This window comes from Onychostruthus taczanowskii, unplaced genomic scaffold, assembly GCF_017590055.1.
Source record: "Onychostruthus taczanowskii isolate IOZ18803 unplaced genomic scaffold, ASM1759005v1 scaffold52, whole genome shotgun sequence".
NCBI classification, from domain to species: Eukaryota; Metazoa; Chordata; class Aves; order Passeriformes; family Passeridae; genus Onychostruthus; species Onychostruthus taczanowskii.
In genome coordinates this window covers 5,920,523-5,928,423 of record NW_024502791.1, presented here as the reverse complement: position 1 = coordinate 5,928,423, position 7,901 = coordinate 5,920,523, and positions in this window count along the sequence as shown.

Here is a 7,901-nt window from a genome sequence, read left to right as displayed (position 1 = left end):
ACCAAATGAAAAGAAGAAAATAGGAGTAATTAATTTTGTAATGCAATAAAGCCTTGGTGGAAAGAACAGCAGAAATTAGGTATCAAAAGTATTTTAATTTCAGAGTTAGTGCAGCATTATTATAGATCTGCTGATAATTTGGCATTTATCTTTCAAGCCTAAGATCCTGGATTACAAAAAAGGATATCATGGCCACTTATTTTTCTTCTTTTTATTTCCCAAGTCTTTTAACTGGGAAAAAGTACTGAATTTATTTCATGTCTGAGATGGGAGCAAATTCATGAAAAGACAGTTATTTCCCATTTCTGAAACATATGGGAATCACACCTGATTATGCAGCTCATATGATAAAACTTTTGTTTTACTATCCAAAAGTAACTCTTCTATTAAACAAAAGGAAGACTTAAATTTCTTGAGAAGATGTCACAACTGGAGATTAGGAAATTGTAGGAAATATCGGAACATTTTTCTCCCAATTCTATAGAGACCTTACAAAAAATCACTGTTTGTACATAACAAGCTCTGCCATTCAGCTAATAGTTTAAGATAGATTTCAGCTGGTTTCATTGCATTTATGAAAGATAATTTTAGTAATGATACCATGATTTTCAGACCAATCTCGACTGACAACTTGACTGCCAGATTTCACAACTAAATATTCAGAGTTTCTGCATTTTTAGTGACACACACAAAGACTATGAGAAATGGAAAGGAGGGGAGATCACTTATTGTTTCTTGGACAAAAATGCCCCAGAAAAAAACAAAAAACTAAACAAAAAGACTGCAACAAACAAAAACCAAGACAAAACCAAACAATTAAAGAAAACAGAATTACTCTTGTCAGAACTGCCCTGACAGCTCATCACGTGGGGTTGGTCTTGGTTCCTCAGTACAGCTCCTCTACTGTGGCTATGCCAGGCTCGTGAACTACAGCTCTGGCACCAACACTTAAATCACCGATTTTCACCTTCCAGTCTCACAGGATCAAGATCTTCCTTGTCTTGCCAGTAACCAACTGTAAACCAAATGCAAGGCCGTACTCAAAGCAAAAAGTTTTTTTCTTGCAGATCTGCAAATCACCTTCTTAATAGCAGTGGAAGACTGCCAGTCCTGAGCTGCATAAATAATGGAACTAGACCTCGCCAAGCTGAGAAATGAGAAATAATAAGGCTGGCTGTACAACTGAAGGTGGGATAAGAAAGACAATATGAGGACTTTGACAATAAGAATGACTTTGTAAGCCTAGGCTTACTCGATTTCTTTCTTAAGAAATTAGAATATTCTCAAGATAACTTGCACTTTCAGAGATACAAACCTACAAATGTCCTTAAAAGGACCACCCACACACTGTCTCCCTTAAAAGGGACAGCACAGCAAGTTTCAGGTAGAAAACAAAACACTACATTTACTAGAAATAAACTTAAAGACAGTGAACCTCACATAATGAAAAAGTAAGACAGCTTGAACAGAAATCTTCAACACAAACTCCTAAGGGAGCGTTTAGAAACCTCAGGAGAATCCCTAAAGTTCACTTCATTTTATGTACTATCACAAAAAAAGCCCAAAACCTACAATACCTGCTTCTGTGTGCAAAAACACAACTTATGTGCCCAGCAGAGCAGAGTAAAGCCATCCCAAAGTACACAGCCATTTTGAACACAAAGCATGAGCACCAGCTGACCTCACCAACAGCTTCTCTGCTCTCACCCTGAGCTCCCTCATCATTTCCTCAGTCTCATTCTCTTCAGACTGCTTTTGCTACAAGTGCACAAAGGAATGCTACATAATCCATGTACATTTTGTTCACACTTTGTTAATGCAGCCTTGTACATCTGCCCAGACCTTCAGAAGGGAATATTCTAAACAAATTAATGTAACATGGAAAATATAACCAGCCTCATTGCCTGCTTTTCTTTCAAAACCAGCACATTACCAACAGTTTACATCTCAGCAGCTGGGCCAGACACAGAGCAAGTTCAACAGAGGTAACAGTTCAACAAGGTAAAGGAAAAATAAAAAACCTCCTCTGTGCTGCTCCTGCTTGTTCACAAGGCTGTTGTTCTCTGCAAAGAACCTTGGCTGGCACCACTCCAGCTCCTGCTCCCTCACCGTGTGATGAACACCCCAGCGCAGGGCACAGGGCTGAGCCAGCCCTGCCAGTTCCAGGGCCACATGCCAGCTCTGGCTCAGCCATTCAAATCCTTCCTCTCATGAGAGGCCCTCTCGCTTTTTCAGTGTCTGAGATTATCTCGCCCTGAAGAGCACAACTGTTTCAGGTTTGGAAGGTGTTCGTGGAGGTTTTGCAAAGTTAAAACCACATTTTAAGTTCTTGGAAAGAAAACAACCACAGCAACAGTAAAAAAACCTCCCAATGTCTACAGGCACTTTGTGTTTCAGAAGGATTTCTTTGATTAGGCACCTCTAGAGCAATTTGCAGTAGTACTCCAGGACCTACTCTTGGGGCCAGCAATAAAAATCTACAGGTTTTTAGATCTATAGTGGATGGCTATGTCATGTTTTAACTCATGTTAAAAATCTATTGCTGCTTCTACTGACCTCATGCCTTAGGTACAGAAGTTATTGTGAAAGGAATACACTGCAGGTCACTTCTATCAGTACATGAAAAACTTTTCCAATTTCAATGTCAAGACTTTCCCTCTCCCTGCCGCTAAATGCTCAGTCCTTCTCTAGTGCACTAATGATCAAGTTGAAAAGTGGCACACACTAGCAATTTCAGCTGCTTAGAAGGTTTCTTGCCCCCTCTGCCCTATAACTTAAAAAAAAAAAACAAACAAACAAAAAAAACAAACAAATTAAAAACCCACAAACAAACCAATGAAACAATAAAACCTCTCCCTTTTTCTTCTTGGAAAACAGGCCAAAAATCTGGTTTTGCAGGCTGGTTTTGTTTTTTTAATTCATTCCAATAGGAGCACAAAAGAATATCTCCTGTTTCCTCTCACTAACACCAAATTTTGAAAGCAGAAAGCAGAAATGTTCAGCTTCTTCATGTCGAGATTCACCCTGAGTTTAAATCATTAGCAATGGCTCAGAGGATCACCAGCACCCAAAACACAAATGCCTGAAAGTTCTACAGCTTGTGGATAATGGCCTTTGGCCCTGTGGAGATCCTTACAGGGTGAGCATAGGGGGAATGTTTTTTTATAGAAGTAATGAGGAAATGAGAGGATTAATAAGTTTTTCCCCAATTTTAATACAGGAAATGTACAGAGAAATACACAACCTAAAAACAAATTGAGGTTTTGGATGCAGTTAGAAAATGCCCCATGAACACCTGAACTTTTCACAATCATTTTTTACTGTTCAGTCACAAGCAGTAACATGATTAGCTCTTACCTAAACTCTGAAACAAAATAAACACTATGCCCACTGTCTGGCTGCTAAAAAAACCTGTTCTCTGCCATCTGAACACCTCCTCCTATGGACAAAATGAAGCTGATCTGGATTCACTGTGAACAGTGCCTCCTCCCATGGCCGTACCCAGCGGAGAGCCTCCCGCCACAGAGCGCGCAAGGCCCACGGCTGCTGGGAGCCTTCAGCAAGCAAACATCACGTCACAAGCCCTTGCTTCAACAGCAACACAGCTCCCCAGCTCCCTGCTGCTCACAACCAACCCTCTGATCATGTTTCATAACAGGTTATCCCTTTCATAAGAACCTCTGCATTACGGTAAATGTGTAAGTCTTTAAAATTTCCTCTTCTTCCAGTTCAGTAGGTGCGCAGCATGCACACATAGAATACAAAACTTCTGATGCAGTAGTGTATTCATTCCATAAATAATTATGTATGAACAAAAATATGAATGAAATGTCTATATAAGTAAAATACACAGGTGTTAAAATAATTGCTTGCATATTAAGCAGAGAGAACATGCCGAGTAATTTTGGTATTCTCCAGCCTATTCTCAGAGGGTAAAGTGTTATCAGGTACCTTGGGAACACAGTTATTTTTAATGATAGAAAGGTCATTTAAGTATTTGACAAATATTTTGAAAGAAATGTGTACTTTCAGTAACTCTAAAAACTTTAATGAGAATCCAGATCAAGTTGTCCAAATATTTTCATCCAATTATTCACCCCTTCTCCCAAAACGTGATTCAAAACCAAACCAAACAAAGAAAAAAAATCCACCCCACTCATCTCTAAAAATCCACTCAATAACTGTTTATCATATTTCTACTTTAGAACATGTTAGGGAAACAAATGTGAATTTAGAACTCCTTAGTGAGTGTCTGGGCCACTGTGCCATACCATGCATGGAGCAAGACCATTTTTTCCACAGCATGAAATGTATGCAATATTCATAGACAGGAGGAAAAAAATATTCTAGCTTTAAACTGTAGAAAATCAGATTTTTTCAGTTCACCTACTAAAAGAATTTTTGCACAGTTCTTACTACAGGAAAAAAAAAAAAAGATTACTAAAATAGTGGTGTATGCTAATCTAGTTCAATGTTTTATTTCCTTCAGTTTTCAGTGGTAAATAATACAAATTATTTCTTAAAAAAAAGAGATCAAAAATGCATTCACTAACTTTTTATGAACTACTTCACATAATAAATATTACAATATTCTTCTTGTATCACCACACAGTTATTATTGCTACTTATGAGAGGCCAGCTACAGATATAGAGGCAATCCATGAAGATTTTGAAATGAAATAAAACACATATCAGACTACAAGAGAAGACAAAGAGAGGGAGAGAAAGACTAAATTGAGTATTCACTGCAGTGAATCATAGGCAACTGACTTTTCCCTATGAATAAGCAAATAACCTGAAAGTTCTTTAAATGTTTGGTTTTGTAAAAAACTGGAGGAGCTAAGGCTCTAATAATCTTTGCAGAATGATAAGTCACTTACAATCCAAATTTGCAGTGGAAGATTCTATTTAAAAGAGCTATCCATAGATCCCATTACTTTTGGTAAGCCTGCAGTGATCTCTCTACAGTACTTATAGTCAATGCTATAATGAACTAGATTATGTCCATGCACTATGTACAAAATCCCATCACAATATCTTTGTCTCATTCTCCAAAAACCCTCTCTCCTGACATTGCTTTGTACAAATTTACAGAGCTTCATGCACTAGCAGCGAGCTTGTCAAACAGCTTTGTCCCCTCCAAAGAACAAGATCCCACCTTCTGACAGATGTCTGACAACCATAAAAAGGTTCAACCACCATTAAGACTGCAAAGAGCAGACAACTCATCTCTATACTCAAAAAAATCCACGTAAGTGATTATATTCCTTTCTTACTGAATTACCTAGATAGCCAGGAATAGTGCCTGGCTATAAATGAAGGCAGGTCACAAAATTATGTCCAAGGAGTTGCTAAAAGTCATAGCTCTTTTACATCATAAAAAAGTAAAACATCTGATGTAACATCATATCAATAAATGTTGCATAATATGAATAGAAAAATATGCTAGCAAATTTTTATAATGCAGTGTGACTATGCACTTGTAAACACAATATTACAAGCTGCATGCAGCAAGACTTACTTTTGACCATTATTTATTTCTGAATTCCCCAAGTCAGTTTTACAGCAGTCCTTTTCCTTAGCAAAAGAATAACTATGTGCAGAATCATATTAAATACTTTCTCAGCATAGGAAAACCTAATAAACACACAAACAGGAAAGAACAAGCAGTGGGAGGAACTAACCCCACATTGTAAGGTAACAAGAGTGAAAAAGCTTAGCCAGGAGCCAGGTACCAAACCTGCTCTCAGTCCCAAAGTGAAAGCACAAAAAACTCCCTGCTTAGCAGATGCAACTCACCTTCAGAGGGGAACAGCCTGAAAGAAATACCATTTTGATCAAGCAACAGTTCTTTCAAAATAAACACAACACAATGGAACATGCATGGACGTACAGAAAAACACAAACAACTTCAACCACAGCTGGGCACAAGCAGGCTTTCATCCTGCTCCTTTCCATGTTCATTCCCTCCCTCCTAAAAAACACCTAAAGAAAGAACAGGAAGAGTTAATGGAGAAAGAAGTGCATTTTTAAAAAAATCTATCACAGAAAACAAGGTATCAAGTATAGCTTCACAGCATGTAAAGATGCACCAATGGAAAACTATTTGCAAATCACAAGAACTACATTTCTCAATATAGCAGGTTAATAACTCAAGTTTTCAGCACAAGTTTTACTCACCTCCTGTTGGAAAAAGTCACTTTTTAAAAGGAAGTATTTGGTTATACATCCCTTTGACTGTTTCGGCTTAACTTTCCAGGCAAGTTAAGAGGGTTCAAGTAGAAATCATGCATGAAAGATTGAGCTTGTGCATAAAAGCTGCTTCACTGCAGACAGTAATAATTTACCACATACTCAGTTTTTCCAACTTGAAATAGATGGGAAAACACACTGGGATTCTACACTGGGCACTTTATTTTTCTGAACTGAAGCAAACACGCAGCCCTTGGAAGTCATGAGGTTTCTTTTGCTCCCTGGAAGAGCTTAAGGACTACTCAGCTCTGAGGCATGGAGGGGGAGAACAGCTCTTTGCTCCATCTAATGGTGAAAGGGAATAAGCATTTCCATAAGCTTTCACTTCATACCAGGTAAAGTCAATCCAGGGCAACTCGTACACAGGTTTTTTTTTATGTCATAATGGAGCTTGTTTGTTCTGTGTGGCGATAAGGCATGACATGGGTACACAGAGCTGTAGAGGAGGCAGAGGCAGACACGTTCCTGGACAAGGCAGGCAACCACTGCTGATGTCAGATCCCAAAGCAGGAGCTATGGCTTTTTCCATGCCTGTCTCTGCTTCTTCCCCAAGTCTCCAGACCCTGTGCTGGAGCTGGCTGCATGTGTCAGACCGCCTGCCGTAGGATGGTGATGTGAGGGCAGGCAATCTGGGGCAGGGCCAACAGGACCAACTTCACACAAAGCACTGGGCAAACAGCTGAGCACCTCCTGCTGCCAAGCCAGGTATGATCTGGCAACACACACTCTCCCCAAGCTAGCCTGTCCTAGGGAGCCCAGCATCTGTGTGAACCTGCCAGGGATGGAGGGAGACCAGCCTGTATGGCTGGCCTCCACCCACAATTCAATGTTTGGCTATGCAGACATCCTTATCCTGACCAAAGATCTGTGCTGCTTTTCCACTAAGGACTATCAATGATCTCTTACTCTCCAGGGCTTCCAAGAGCCCTTAAGAGGGAAAAGAAAGAATCAGGACAATTTCTACAAGACCTAAGACCACAATGTTTCCAGGGAACTTCTGAAGTGTAGGAGTCCCTAAACTGTCCCAGGCTCTTTCTTACAGTTCTAGCAAGGGGCTGGAACTCTATGGTTCTCTCCTAATGGTTCTGGCAAGAGGCTCCCCCAGTACCATCTTCTGGAATCAGGAGGCACACACAGGTTTAGACAAACTAAATGATGTGTGGTTTATTCTCACACATCAGGTGCTATGCTGAACACAAGGGCAACACAACAAGGTGGTTCTGCTCTTCCCAGGCATTCAGACCAGAGAGCAGAGGGCACTGTCCCCCCACATTCACACCTAGAGCACAAGCAAGTAAATGTTCACACCCCAAACACCACCCACTGCTTACTGTATGATGTTCACATTTACCTTCATAATTAATCAGCTCCTGAGCAGACAGTAAAAATACTTCATTTGTCCTTTTAGGAAATTAATTAATTTGGAAGTACTAAATCTTGGTGTGGAGGTGTTTTGAGACTTTTATACATCAATGTTCAAGAGAAAAAGACTTTAAAAAAAGTAATTCCAAGTACTCACAGCACTTTAAACAAGGTCAATTTTCAGAAAGTAAGGAGGAAGATTTCATTAGATGTGAATTGGTAGGAAAAAAAGAAAAGCCAAATAGAAGCAGAATTATCTTCTAACCTGAAACAAGACAAGGTCCTGA